Genomic DNA, 13,368 nt, shown 5'->3' on the forward strand with positions numbered 1-13,368 from the left:
TTTCAAAAACAGAGAGCAGATACTATATACAAACATAGATTATAATAAAAATGACATCAGGGACACCTGGCTGGCTCAGTCAGCGGAGCATGCAACTCTTGACCTTGGGTTGTGAGTTCAAGCCCCACACTGGTGTAGAGATTACTTAAAAATTAAATCTTTATTTAAAAAATGGCATCAATAAAAACATTAAATTCTATTTTGTTGCAGAAAAAGACACACAGAAGGGAAGACTGTTCATTAGACAGTATTTGCTAATGATCTCAAACCACTGTTAATCTTTTTAAAAAAAAAATCCCTATACCACATTATTCCAACTAGATACTCAAATGTAAAAAAAGGAAAAGCACCAGAAGAAAATATAAACATCTGTATATTATTTGGTAAGAAATGTCTTCCTATGTATGACACAAATGGCAGTAAAAAGATAAGGAAAAGGATGACATCTGACTACTAAAAATTTAAAACCACTATAACCAAAGCTAAGGCAAAGGAAAAAGAAGGAGAAAATGTGACCAAAAGTCCTATAAAAAAAAGAAAACAAAACAAAAGCTAGTCTTGGGTTTGGCTTCCACAGCCAAATACATACACTGAAACTCCACAAATACTTACAAAAAATAAAGTTCATGCTCCACTTACAAAATCAAAACTAGAACTATTAGGCAACATCTTGTGGGTGTGTAAGAAAGACCCTACAACGTGGAGCTGCCTCAGTGGGCTCACTCTGACAGAAACCTTGGTCTCTTTATCAAAATCTTGATCAATGGGGGGCCTGGGTCGCTCAGTCGGTTAAGCATCCGACTTGATTTCAGCTCAGGTCATGAGATCAGGGTCAGGATCCAGCCCTGCGTCAGGCTCCACACTCAGCACAGAGTCTGCTTGAGGTTCTTTCCCTCTGCCTCCCCTCCCCGTGTGTGTGTGTGTGTGTGTGTGTGTTCTCACATTAAAAAATCTTGACCAATGAACACCCAATTCTGTTTTGTTTTATTTTAATTTTTTTCCAAGATTTTATTTATTTGAAAGAGAGACAGAAAGCATGAACAGGGCACAGGAAAAGGGACAAGCAGACTTCCGGTGGAGCAGTGAGCCCGATGCAGGACTGAATCCCAGGACCCTGGGATCACGAACCAAGCCGAACTCAGACACTTAACGACTGAGCCACCCAGGCGCCCCTTCCAATTCTGTTTTAAATTAAAATAAAACATTTAGGGATGCCTGGGTGGCTTAGCTGGTTAAGCAGTTAAGCGTCTGCCTTCGGCTTAGGTCATGATCCCAAGGTCTTGGGATAGAGTCCCCCTCATTGGGCTCCTTGCTCAGCAGGGAGCCTGCTTCTCCCTCTGCCTCCCACTTCCCCTGCTTGTGCGCTCTCTTTCTTCTCTCTCTGACAAATAAATAAAATCTTTAAAAAATAAAACAAAGTAAAAAGATTCATGCATTTAATTTTATATAAATTTTACCTCAAGAGAAAAAAATAACTAAACAAACATTGGTCAATACTAAGCATGCTAAAGTATTCAGATGGAAATGTACTAATACCTGCAATTTACTTTAGATAAAAGAGTAAATTATGATAAGGCAAATATTATAAAATGTTAATGATAAAGTCTAAGTGGCAGATACATGAGCAAAATTTCATCTTTGCTGTATGTTTAAAAATCTGTGTAGTAAAATATGGGGGGAAAACTACTGTTGTTGAATCAAACATTCTAACAGAAAAATTGGGCGCTGGGCACGAATATGCACTTCACAAAAGAAATGTGGCAAAACACAATAGAAAATGTTCAAAGATATTCATTCCTGAACCTTAAAGCAGAAAAACAATACCGTTTTTCACCTATTAAAATAGCAAAGAATAAAATGATTAGAGAGGATACAGGGGAAATAAATGGTCTCATACGCTATTCATGAGCTTTGTAAAAGAATATAATTCCAGCAGGCAATTTCACAATCAAAAAGCTTTATGTATATAGATCCTCTCACCCAGCAGTTTCAATCCTAAGCATTTATTCTAACAAAAAAATACACAAAGATGTAGAGAGAAATTCAGCACTATCGTTCAAAAGTATAAAAAAAAAAGAACTGTCATGTAAATCAGATGTTATAGTGACTGTACCTCATCATACTGAACATACCATATTATTCAGCTGTTAAGAATGATTATCTGGGGGCATATGGATCAATCATTAAGCATCTGCCTTCGGCTCAGGTCAGGATCCCAGGGTCCTGGGATCGAGCCCCGCATCGGGCTCCCTGCTCCTCGGGAAGCCTGCTTCTCCTCTCCCTCTGCCCCTGCTTGTGTTCCCTCTCTCGCTGTGTCTCTCTCTGTCAAATAAATAAATAAAATCTTAAAAAAAAAAAAGAATGATTATCTGTATAAAATGGTGTAGACACGAAAAAGTCTCCAGAATATATGTAAGTGACATATGCAAGTTATAAACAGTACATGTCACGTACAATCAACATCTATGCATGTGTGGTCCTTATTTCAATATCTGAAGTAATGGCCAACTGAAAGTTAACAGTATTTATACTGTGTAAGATTTTTATGATCTTTATTATTTGTTTTTCAGTATTTAAGTAGTTTCTATGTGCCTGGCACTGTTCTATAGACTCAGGATACAGTTTATCTATAGATTCATGTTAACATTCAGGCAGAGTCCCTGAAGGAACTGTGATGAAGGAAATCAGCAAAGTAACATAGTGACCAAGAAAACCTACTTTCAATAGGGACAGCCTCTCTGAATATGGGACAGCTGCTTTGAGACCTGAATGCCGAGGAGCCAGTCGTATTCAGCAGAAGCTGGGGAGGAATACTATTAATAGAGGAAGTTATAGGAGCAAACAAAGGCAATTCGGCAGGAGTAAGCACCATGCTTCTTAGAGCGCAGGGAGGGAAGAAATAAGAAAAGCAGGTAGAGAGTACTAACCTGGAACATATTACCACTTTGAAAGTCAGGAAAAAGGATCAAGCTCGTTTCATCCTAAAAAATCAAAAACTTTTACCACTATCCCAATCATACTAGAAGACAAAACTTTGAAAATCTTTCCTTCCTAAGTGCTTGCCATATGTATCTCATATAAATCATGCTCGAGCTATTAAAAAGCATTCAGAAAATTTCAAAGTAGAGCATTCTCGGGGCAACAGTTCTCCAAGGCCATTCACAGAACAGATGCATGAGAATCCTCTGAAGACAAGTACACAGTGCAAACATACATTCCTGAGTCCTATAGCTAAGGTTCAAATTGATTAAGTGGGACTCAGGATTCTCTATTTTTACTTCCCAGATGACCAGAAGTTAGTATAATGACAAAGAGACCTCCATACCTCAACAGGCCTGACTGCCCTGTATATATGTAGATGTATATATGTAGAATGCCACATCTAGATTAAGTCCGTGAGAAGGTCATATTTGTGTTCGGTAGATCCTATCTAGGAAATCAGCAAGGTGTGTAATATATTTTTCAAGCATCTCATAGATCCAAAAAAGATATTCTTTAAATTCACACTTTTCCATAGAAACAAATCCAATCATTTGACAACCCCAAACCCATCTACCATTCTTTCTCACTCCCTTCACAGCCAAACTTCCTCAAAGATTTGTCTATATTCCATTTCTTCACTTTCCTCTCATTCTTTGACTCATTCTAATCTAATCTAATCTAATCCTACCCCTATTAAAACCACTAAATCTGTAAAGTCAATGACCACACAGGGCGAAAACCTAATTAATGTTTTTGGAACTTGTTTTGTTAGACCTAATAAATGCTCTCTCCTGGTTTTCCCCCAATTCTGGAGTACTTTTCCTTCGTTTTCTCTGCCCTACCTCCACTACCTCACCACTGAACATAAGAGGTTCTAAAGATTCCACTGAAAGCCCTCTTCTCTTTCCAAACTCTCCCTGGGCAAATCCATCCATTTCTGGGGTTTCAACTACCAAGCCAGAGAATAAAGGTGAAAATCACCTCTGCTAAATTGCCCTTGACAATCCCCTTAAATTCACTGTTGAAGTTTTATCACATCAACAGGTCACACTGGCAACCAATATATCATCTGAATAAATATAAATGAACCATTTTTCCCTCTGGCATTCAAGCACCAGATTAAGTAGGTAATTCATATTTAAAAGCCACATTGTAAGAGAAGATGAAGGATTTTTCTCCTTCTACTCCGTTCCACCTCCCTACTCCCTGGGTTAAAACCCATCAACATCTGCCATCTCTGCTTAAGATAACATTCAAAATCCTTTTTTTTTTTTAAGATTTTTTTTATTTATTCATTTGAGACAGAGAGATACAGAGAGAGAGCATGAGCAGGGGGAGGGGCAGAGGGAGAGGCAGAGGCGACATCCCGCTGAGCAGGGAGCCCTACTTGGGGCTCCATCCCAGGACCTAGAGTTCATGACCTGAACCAAAGGCAGACGCTCAACCATCTGAGCCACCCCAGCGCCTCAACATTCAAAATCCTTGCAATGGCCTACAACGACTTATATAATCTGATACATGCCCTGGTCACCTTCCCCCACTTTTCATACATCACAGCCCTCAGGGCCTTCTTTCATCTCCCAAAGGATACCCTTCCTTGCCCTGCTTTGGAGCTTTTGCAAAATGCTACTCCCTCGTGCCTCCCCTCCCTTTCCACTCCTCTCTTCCTCCTAGCCACTGCTTACTCATCCTTCAGGTCTCTATTTAAATGTCATTTTCTTGGAGAAGCCTTTTCAGTGTAGCCTTTCCACCTACTTTGTCAGGGGTCTCCCTGGTATGCATGTAACATTCAAGCACGCTTTTTACTTGTTCAACCAGTATCTGCCTCCTGCGCTAAACCGTAACCTTTATGAGGATCTTTGTCTGCTTTTTTCATAGTTCTATCCCCAGCACCTAACACGTGAATATAAACCAAATTAATAACCTCAATCTCATTACAGAGGTTTTTATAATCTTACCACTTGCACGTCCAAATATAAATTCAAATTTGCCTTTAAAAAAAAACTATGGTAAAATATACATAAAATTTATTATCTTAACCATTTTTAATTCTACAGTTCAGTGGCAATAAGTATAATCATACTGCTGGGCAACCAATCTCCAGAACTCTTTTCATCTTGTAAAACTGAAACTCTATATCCCAATTCCCCCTTCCCCCAACCCCTAGCTGTCATCATTCCAATTTCTGTCTCTATGATTTCGATTACACTTGATACAACAACTGGAATCATGCAGTATTTATCTTTTTGTGACTAGTTTATTTCACTTAGCATGATGTCCTCCAGGTTCATCCATGTTGTAGCAAATTGCAAAATATCCTTCCTTTTTAAGACTGAAAAAATATTCCACTGTATGTATATACATTTTGTTTATCCATTAATCCACTGAAGAACATTTGGGTTATTTCCACCTTTTGACTATTGTGAATAATGTCGCTGTGAAGATAGATGTATAGAGTCTCCCTGAGACTCTCCTTTTAGTTCTTTGGGGTGTATAACCAGAAATGGGATTGCTGGATCAGACAGTAATACTACTTCAAATTTTTTTGAGGAACCACCATAATGCTTTCCACAGTGGCTGTACCATTTTACATTCCCATGAATAGTATACAAGGGCTCCGATTTCTCCACATTCTCTCCAACACTTGTTATTTCCTGTCTTTTTTTTTATAGCAGCCATTCTATTGAATGAGGTTTTGCTTTTATATAAACTTTGTGCTTTCTTTTTCCTACAAAGCTGTGGTAAAAAGCCCCCTCAAAACATGCACCATAAACTAACCCAAGACATTCTAGAAAATAATGAAAATGGAAAAGAGACAGTCTTTGAAAGCAGGATTTTAAGGAACAATAAAATTGTGGTTCATGTGCAGTGGCAAAAAAAAAAAAAAAAAGGACAAACAAATAAAAGAAATGGCATTCCTACTCATATCTGAAATTCCCTGATGCCAACTGCCTGCTTGGAACTCCTTAAGCCTATATTCTGCCTTCCATCATGACACTTCCCTTCACCCTTACCCACACCTGTGTACCTTCCCAGAGTGCTGGGACTGTGTCTGCAGTCAATCTCTTTCTGTCACACTCTTCCTTCCTACTTCAGCTCTTACAACTGGGTCAGTGCCTGCCCTACTCAGTGGGTGATTGAGTGGCAGGGCCCTAACCTTCCCAGTTAATAGGGTCATCTGTATCCCTTGGCATAAGGGAGTATCAGTGATAAATACAGATGTCAGGAAAGCGAAGGTAAAACAACTCCCATTACAACCTTGAAGTCTGAATTAAATGTTTAATTAAATCTGGAAACAGATAAAAAGCTATACACAAAGCAATACATCAACACATCCTAAATCAGAAATGTATCCTGGTCTTGGGATTTTAAATCCAAAAGAAAGTTTTACTAAATTAAAAGATTAAACTACAAATAAAGATTTAAGATCGTCTAGTAGGACTGTCTGGACATAGAAATCACTAGCTAAATACCTTCCCAGAGATCTGAAATAAAGCAAAAAAAAAAAAAAAAGTTTAAATCAAAGTTACTTATTTAATAGTGAGTAGTCTGAATTCAAAAATAAAATGTTAAATTTGCACATACAGGTGCGCACACAAAACTTACGAAACCATTGTTATTCCTTTATCAAAATTCAAGTCACCTATAGTGGAATTACTTTTCAGAGAACAAAATATTTTATGATTTACATTTGTGAAAATGAACCCCCTGAGAAGTAAAAGGAAATGCTAACTGCCATTAATCCTAAAACAGTCACCATTCCAGCATAAAAAGTCAGATACAGCACAATAACAAAGTGCAGGCTAAAGATCAAACTAAAATTTTCTTTATATTAAGTACAATGTCATTTACAGTTTTAAAAATGATATGATAATGAAACCACTAAAGATTAAAAACTATAAATACATCTCTAACTTTACTGGCTCTTTATCCCAATACTTAGGAAAGGAGCAAATGAACCATGAAGTATTTTTTTTTTTTAAAGATTTTATTTATTTATTTGAGAGAGAGAGAATGAGAGAGAGAGAACACATGAGAGGGGATAGGGTCAGAGGACGAAGCAGACCCCCCGCCGAGCAGGGAGCCCGATGTGGGACTCGATCCAGGGACTCCAGGATCGTGACCTGAGCTGAAGGCAGTCGCTTAACCAACTGAGCCACCCAGGCGCCTGAACCATGAAGTATTTTGAAAGTTACTTTCCAAACCTTAAATAATATCTAAATAATACTGTTTTTTTATACAGCAATGTACCTTGTAAACCTAGATAAACATTTGCATTTTCAAGATTCATGGTCTACTTCATATAAATTAGAGTATACATCAACTGTAGAATATAAATGTTGCAAAAAAAATTTATGAAAAGTCACCCCCAGTCCCATTCATTTACTTTGAAAAGGTTAAATAAAATGAAACCATTTCAAGTATATCATATGTGCCATGCTATACTTCTGAGAAAAATTCAGAAATATTTAATTACTTAAAATCATTGACATTCTATTTGAAAATCTCTTCGTTACCAAAATGTAAGGTCCTTAAGATGAAGTATCAGGTAACTTAAGGGGCTGGGGCCCAGTTGATACTTCACCCACTCTCCTCCTCAGCCTAGATACCACATTCAGAAAGAATGGACAATTGCTGACCTCAGAATGCCGCTTAAGCCCACTTCTGCTTTACTGTTAACACAAATTTCAAGCGCTAAATGGCTACTCCACCCCTCCTGACACCTCAGGGAATACAAGCCATTTACAACATTGGGCTGTAAAGAGCTCTTCTGCTAGGAAAGTTTTATTTTGTCGAGTTCTAGACGGAACCATTTCCTGAGTTGCAGAGAGCAAATAAGTCTTTCACAATCTCTATTTCATTTTGATTCAAGCTAGTTTACCAGTTTAATTTGTGAGCAGACTGCCCTTCTAAATAAGTAACATTGAATAAAATCCAAATTATTTACATAAATACACTTAAGGCAATTTATCAAAGTCTGGAGAACTTTTTTTTTTAGTCTGGAGAACTTCTAACAATAAAATCCAACTCTACAAAAAATGAGAAGGGAAGGTCACTTTCACTTAGCCAAAGAAGAGGGGAGGGTGGAGACTTTTCAAATATTTCTCAAGAGCTACAACTGTCAAAAACAGTACCATATGTATTATAACATTGGATGAAAAAATGAGTACAATAGAAGGAAAAAAAGACTATTTTACAACATGCCACAATGTTTTTTTGTTTGTTTTTTTTTTTAGATTTATTTATTTATTTATGTGAGAGAGCGAGAGAACACACAAGCGCGGGGGGGGGGGGGGGGGGGGGGGAGCTGCAGGCAGAGGGAGAAGCAGATGCGGGACTCAATCCCAGTATCCTGAGATCATGATCTGAGCTGAAGGCAGATACTTACCCAACTCAGCCACCCAGGCGTCCCCGCCACAATGTTTTAAAAAACACACTTTTTGATAAGAAATTTCTGGAGCAAATAAGTATCTAAAAAGCATTCTTAAATTTTTTTGCAACTTCCTAAAGCTATTGATTGTATTTTAAATTGCCTTTATTTAAAAGCCTCAGAAAAAGTTCAGAAAACAAATTTCAACTTGCCATTTAATTACCATAACCCACAGATACCGATATAGAAGAACCATAATGAGTTCTAAAATAGTGAATTTCAAATGAATGAAGTTTTATTAGAATTCTTGACGATATTAGGTTTAAGTTATACTGTCCACAGGGTGGCAGTCTCACAGCCTTAAATTTGTCTCTGGATTCAATGTACAATTTTAGTATTCAAAAAGCCACACCCACATACACATACAGGTGGGCAATAGTAGTTTACTGTCTGACCAACCCTAGAAGCAAAAATTGTCTGTTCTCACCAAAAAAATAAACAACAACAAAAAACGATGCTTTGTAACCTCCCTATTTCTTTTAGGAGTATTTACTTCCTGACATCTTCAATTTTCTCTTCCATTTTACCTTTTTTTTTAAATCTCATCCTTTGTATTCTGCTGCTACCACCCTATTTAAGGGGAGAATAGAGACAAGGAGAGCTATTAAATTATTTCTGTACTTCTGGAGACACTCCACCTTGTTTAAGGCCTAACCCAAAGGGAGAGGGGGAGCAGGAACAGGAAGATGAGAGTGGACACTACAAACACAATCCCTCCTTTCTCCAGCTCATCCTGCACACTCCTACCAAAATAATTTCATCAAAACACTTATATTACTAGAAATCCCTTCTCCCAGCTAAGTAAATTCCTTATACCCAAATTCAAAGACCTTCACAATCAGAACCTTCCAAAATTTCCTGAGTGCTCTGGAAGAGTTAAGGGGATCTGTAAAATAAACTTCACTTTGAATAGACCTTCCACCTTCCTGGTTTTCATTCATTCATTCAAATAGTTTTTGCATACTCTCTGAGTGCCAAGCACACTGTTCCAGGTGCTGATGGTACAGAAAGGAACAAGTCAAAGTCCCTGCTTCAAAGTTATTCTCGACTGGACAGTCTGAATTGGAGTCTCGTTAGGGGTGAGGGAATAAACCCCCAAGCACTTCCAGCGCTCTGCAAGTAGAGAAGCACCCCTGGAAGCATACTAGTGGTTGGGGGGGATGATAAAGACACCAGAGATCTGACAGCACGGACATTGTCTGCTGCAGGCCCTAATCTATTTTTGCAGCCGTATTCCCAATTCCTATCCTACTTGCACCCTCAGTTCAGCCAAAATGTGCTAGCAACTGTTAAAATGCCTCTGCTCCTGCCTGCTTCCTTCTTAATGCCTTGCTTTCCTCCACATCATCTCCACCAGCAAAAGCCTAGCCAGACATCAAAGCCCATCCGAAATGTTGCCTCCTACAGGAGGCCTTTCCCCATTCACTTCACATGAATCCAGATGTGGTATTTTGGAGGCCTTCAAACCCATGTAACTCTTGGCTTAGTTCCCTCTGAGCATTTATCACACTATACATCATATCATAAATTTCTGTACAGGTTAACCTCCTTCATCAGCTATTTACTGAACACTTGCTCCATACCTGGACTATCTAGGAGCTAGAACTGCAGTGTTAAATTATTCCACTAATATTTTTAAATGCTTACTACCCAGATGATAAATATAAAATGTAAAGACAAAATATTATATATGTTTTTTACTACTTCAATCTTTTTTTTTTTTTAAGTTTTGTTGATATAATCTACATATCATAGTTCACCCATTCAAAGAGTAGAATTTAGTGTTTAGGTTATTTACTGAGTTGTGCAACCATTATCATTATTAGATTATTTTAGGACAATCACTCTAAAAAGTAACCTTTATCTCCATTAGCAGTCACTCTGAGCCCTGTAACCACTGCCCCCTCACCTCCCAATCCTAGGCAACCATAATCTATCTATCCTCTTTCTCTTATAGAATTGCCTATTATGGACAGTTCATATAAATGGAATCATATAAAATGTGGTCTTTTGAGGTGGCTTCTTCTGCTTAGCATAACAATCTTGAAACTGATCCATGTTGTGGTATGTATCAGTTCATTCTCTTTTATTGCCAAATAATATTTGATTGTATAGATACATCTCATTTTATTATTCAGTTGATATTTGCACTTTCACTTTCTGCTTATGAATAATGTTCTTCTAAACATGTGTACAAGTTTTTGTGCAGGCGCGTTTTAATTTCTCTTGAATGGAAAGGCTGGGTCGTATGGTAACTCTATGTTTAACATTTTGAGGGAACTGCCATCCTATTTTCCAAAGAGACTGCACATCACTTTACAGTCTACCAGCATTGCATGAGGGTTCCAACTACTTCACTATTGTTTGAATCTTAAAGAGCAAGAATGATTTCACTATTCAGTATCCTTACCCTCATGGAGCTTATACTCTAGTGGAAAAAAGATAACAAATAAATAGAAAAAAAAAAATGTGTTTATTTCAAGTATTAAGAAAAAGGAGAAAACAAAAGAGAGTAAAGTAACCAAAAGAAAAGGATGATCAGAAAGACCTCACTGAGGAGGTAATGTTGACCTGAAATATGAATATTCTAGGCAGTGGAAACACCAAGAAATAAAAGTGAGAAAAGAAGAAGTTTGGCATGGTCAAGGAACAAAAAGGAAGCCAGTGTGGCTATGTATAATGAAGAGGCGGAGAAGGTAGGAGATGAAGTTGGGGGGGTAGAGGCCAGATAATATTCGACCACGGTAAAGTCCTTGGATTTTAAATGCCATCATTTTTTAATCCCTTATATTTCTTTAATATAGGTGTTCATCTGTGAAAACATTCCTTAAATGGTCACATATCTTCTGATTGCACCTAATAGTAGCAAATATTAAAGAGACTACTTAGGTAAATATGTACCATTCAATTAGTATCGCTTTACTCTGTGGCCCAAGGGAGGACACCTAAAACATGACTACCAACGGCCTTTTTGGTAACAAGGCACAAGCTTATGAATGAAGCTTTACAAATTTATCACCAAGCCTTAACCAATTTAAGGTGTATGCCTTACTGATAGTAACAAGCAGCTCAGTCTTAAAATATTAAGGTCATTTTCAATAAAGCATGCTAGTAAGAATACAGTTGCATATAATGCTCATGATTTAAACCTAGATTTCATTCTTTTCAATTGAATTCTGATTGCTTTTCTCACTCTACTAATTAAAAATTAATATTCAACAGGCAAACATAAAACATGGGCACAAGTCTCTATATTGCTTAAATTTTTTAAAAACAGTTTTCACATATTACTGCTATATGTTTTTTTTAAAGAAGAAAATGTTTTTAAAACTCCAATAACATAAATGCTACTCCTTTGATAAAAGAACCCATTACCTAGGCAAACTTTATTAAGGTGAAATTCTCTCCTACCATCCCAGCTTGATCTCCCATGCCTCTCTCTCCCTCTAGGCACTGTGTTCAGACTATTTGCCAGCTTCATACTTGTTGACCCCACCTCCCCCTCCTAGCCCCCCACCCATCCACCCACCCTCCACCCCCCTCAGCTTTAAGACACACATTCCCCACCAGGAGAAATCCAACCAGTTTTTCAAGGTCCAGGGCAAACACTCTCCCCTCTACCTCTCTTTGCCAGTTCTCAGGAGTAGAAGTGATGTCTCACCTCTGTGTTCCTGCAGCAGTAACTTCTGCAACTCAGATACTGCCTTACCCTGTTTGGCCTGGTACACAACAATATAGGAGTCTGAGAAATATTGTCACCAAACTACTTCCCTCAGCATACCTTCAAATATATATAAAGCAAAGCTATTTGCAATTCCTCGGTGCTCAGTTGAAAATCACATCCAATCACAGTATGATACCAAGTCATCACAAAATGTAAGGTCAAGTAGAGTTAAGCCCTACTTAGGTAGAGGGGTCTTTCCTTCCTTCCAAATTCCGACTGAATTCTTTATAGTAAATGGTTTCTTAATGACACAATCCCGCTCTTCATTCAAATGAAACTTTCCCCACATAAATAAAACTTTTCCACATGCATTACCTATTCAAGAATTGCTCAACAATTCTTGCAACTCCATCTAAAGTTTCTGAATGATACGTGTTTTCCAGAACTTACGGCTGTAAACCCAGAGTAGAGAGAAGGTGGAAGATTCACACAAGGTGAATCGTAAGCTAATCAGAGGAGCGAAAATACAATTCCATTCAGTATTGTACCCACAACCTACTAACACGAACCTGATCAGGAACTTTCAAAAGCGTGTGATGGTGCTTGTCGTAAATATGCAAACATCTGAGTTAACGAAGAGATAAAATATTTTTAATTATGAAAGTCTACTTACAACGTAAAAATGATTAATCCTTAATCATGCAGATCACGTTAACAGATTATTTCAAAACTCACTGTGCAATTAAAATATAAGTTTGGGAATGCGCACATTAACCACCAATCTTCTGCTCTTATTAATGGCACTGACCAGAAACCTATCCACAAGAGCCACTTTTTCAGTCTCCATTTGTTCCCAGAGGCCCAATGGACTAAACATTATAGCTCACCCCATCTTCTAATTTCAGCTTGCGTTTAAGATAACGCTTTTGTTTCATTTACAGCTCACATGCTGCTGACACAGCTGCCCCTTCTTTGTAATAAACACAGGGCTTCTATATTTAAAAATACAGTGAAACTTTGTTATAACATCCCCTCCCCAGTCTCCAGCCAGTTTTCTCTTCCAAGCCCCACTTCCACCCTAAGATTTTTCTATCCGCGGCGCTCAAAACGTTAGACCCTTTAGACAGTTAAATTTCTTCTTTAAAAACATCTCATCATAGTGGTATTTTTCTTCTCCGCAGCATGTGCGCGCGCGTCTGTGTGCGCGCTTTAAAGCGGGGCGGGAGGATTGGGGGGGGGTGGCGGGCGGGGGGAATTCCCTTCCCCGGAGGCCTTCCCAGGCAGTGGCACT

At 38.1% G+C, this 13,368-nt stretch overlaps 1 protein-coding gene across 1 annotated transcript in view; it reads right to left on the reverse strand.

The window, feature by feature from the left end:
- Positions 1 to 13,368, reverse strand: part of ELF1 (E74 like ETS transcription factor 1) — a 103,387-nt gene that overhangs the window by 89,177 nt on the left and 842 nt on the right. The gene's annotated exons all lie outside the window — the stretch shown is intronic.

This window comes from Neomonachus schauinslandi, chromosome 3 (genome assembly GCF_002201575.2).
Source record: "Neomonachus schauinslandi chromosome 3, ASM220157v2, whole genome shotgun sequence".
In the NCBI taxonomy this organism is placed as follows: Eukaryota; Metazoa; Chordata; class Mammalia; order Carnivora; family Phocidae; genus Neomonachus; species Neomonachus schauinslandi.